Below are 2,888 nucleotides of genomic sequence, written 5' to 3' on the forward strand. Positions count from 1 at the left end.
TCTCTGTGGTCTGTCTTAAATCCTTAAATTCCATTGCCATCACAATCTTAGGATGATTTGCAAGTTTCCATTCCTTCCCTGGGGGCACTGTAGTTGCACCAATGTAACGGATAGCCCGCATCCCTACACAGCTTGGTGATGTAGTTGAAGAAAAGAGACACGGGAGATAGACAGTTAGACCAGTTCCATTTATTGATCTGAGGGTCAAGATATTTATAGACAGAAACTGCAAGTCTACGTAAGATTCTGCTCATCTCCAGTTCCCAGAGATTTGGCCAGTCCTATTATCTTTAAAGACTGTTAGCCTAGAGGACATCTATTTTACATATCCCTTGTATTCTGTAATTCCCATGTTTGTCTCACGGAGACAGCAACATCTGGGGGGCATGGAGAGCCATTCTGGATGATAATGAGCACAGTCTCAAAGAACAGTTTCCCCAAAGGTCTTTCCTGATCTTGTCAACAGCACTCCACCCTGGCCCTCAACACACTAAGGCTTTCCTGTATCTCTGGTTTCAAAACCACTGTCATAAATTTTCCTTTGGATCCTGACCTGTCTTGTCTATTCCAAATCCATAGGTCTGATCCACATCCCAATCTACATTTCTTATACCAAAATTACAGGATTACATTTCAGCACTTGACAATTAGATTGGTCTTCTCCCTTTAATTTTGCCTTTAGTGGTTTGTTTTGGATAAATGCATCTGTTCACCCCTCATCATTGTGGTGAACCAAACATTGTTCCACCCTGGACAAGGGGCCCATAGTATTTGGGTCTTTCCCCAGAATGTTGCTCTTCTGGACATAGGTATTTATGATAACTACTTAGTTGTCTTTGACTATTTGTCTCCACGTTCTATAATTTGGCATACATCAAACTGAACTGTTTACGGAGTAGTATCCTTAGTGCTATATACCCAAATTTTAACAGGAGATCCCCTTTTCCTGTACCAATTATCCTGTGTATGCCTAAGAGCCACTTGATTGGCCATTGGAATTGCCCACAATATCAGTCCTTCCCACAAGATTAAGAAACCTCTCATATGTCACAAAATCTCTTCTTATTAGTACAATGAATAAATATTATTCCTATAACAGTTAAAAACAAAATTTCAGCAGCTAACATCCCTCCCTAGAGTACATTCCCAGTTCTTAATATCTTTTTAACCTTAGCTTCAAGGGATCTTTGGTTGAAAGTGCACTCCACTGTTCAGGTTTTACAGAAGAGACTTCCACTGGTCCCTTGATCCTGTTGTAGTGAATCCAACCTAAATCCTTTCTTGGTATGTTGCAGTTTTTAACAAAGTAATAGGCAGACATTTAGTCCAGGGAAGTTTGAGTTCTAATATCAATTTGGATAGCTGTCTCTTAAGGGTTTGGTTCAAAGGCTCTACCCAGCCTGAAGATGGAGGATGCCAAGGAGTGTGGAAATTCCAGGATATTCCTAAATGTTCCATTACCTCTTGGAATACCTTAGAGGTAAAATTACTTCCAATATCAGAATCTACATTCACTTTTAGACCATATCTAGGGATTAGTTGCTCTAAGATCATTTTGGAGACCCTGGAAGCTGTGGCTGTCGCCATTGGATAGGCCTCTATCCAGCCTGTAAAATGATCAGCTATCACTAATACATATTTCAACCTTCTTATTTTTGGCATTTCTGTAAAATCATCTTGAATACTCTGGAAGATTCTCTTCCTCCCAAAGTCTGTTTCCTCAATACCTTCTTATTTACTTTGTTACATACAACACAGCCTTCACAAAACTGTTTTGCTATGAAATATGTTCCTACACATCATTATTTTCTCAAAACTAAATTACACACTGCTTGGGTTCCCCAATGGCTTCCTCCATGTAATAGAGATAAGGTGTCTGTCATAATTTGCTTGTTCCACATTTCTCTTCTGGCAACAGCCATTGACCTTTCTCAGTCTCTGTTGCACACAATTTAACCTTTTTTTTCCCTTGATCTTTTTTTTTCTGATCAGTAAATATTAGGGTGGCTTGGATTTTAGGGAGTGTGGGTATTAGGACATGAATTTTAGTAGGTTTTGTAGATAAAGCAGCCTCCTTTTCTTTCTCATATGCCAGCTGATTTCCCTTTGTCTCAGATGAAATCCCTTTCTGGTGGGCATTGATATGTACTACAGCAGTTTCCCTTGACAATAATAGATTTGTCAATACTTGTTTCACAAGCTCTCCATGAACTAACTCCATCCCCTTACTATTAATGAGGCCCATTCATATCAAATTTTCCCAATAAGTATATTTAGAGTTGTTAGAGACACACTTGACATGCAAAAAGGTATCAAGGAAAATTTATTTAAAATGAAATCCAAAAGGGGGAAGGCCTTCTACATTCCTACCCTTGAAGGAACGGGTAGTTGTTTTCCTGCATGGCCATCAGAAAGACTACAGTAAGGTCAGAATAAGGCAGGCTTCTTAGAGAATTCTTAATTTTGAATCTCCTGGGCCACTGTCCCCTGGCCATGTGACTTCATGTTCTCCTCTGATAGGCTTTCCCTCAAACAGCTCATCAGGTTTGCAAAAGTAGTTTTTGACCTTCACCTGACTGTACAAGGTCACAAAGCCCAATCGCTCACAACTATGGAAACAGAACTTCCTTGTTTCCCACAAACTTCTCCCTTTTTCTCTTTATTAGAATTTCTGTTTCCACACCTAAATATAGTCGATAGATACCTCCTCACTTTTTTTTCCTACTAATTCTTCCCTTCATCTATCTCCCCTTTATATAAATATGGGGAGGAAACAAAGTTGACCCACACACTGATGAATTACAAGGGAGCAGTCCCCTTGTTATAAGTACACATAAGGAGATTCAAAATTGAAAGGTAAATAAACGAATTCTCCATTTAGAAGTTCC

Source organism: Notamacropus eugenii, chromosome 4 (genome assembly GCF_028372415.1).
Source record: "Notamacropus eugenii isolate mMacEug1 chromosome 4, mMacEug1.pri_v2, whole genome shotgun sequence".
In the NCBI taxonomy this organism is placed as follows: Eukaryota; Metazoa; Chordata; class Mammalia; order Diprotodontia; family Macropodidae; genus Notamacropus; species Notamacropus eugenii.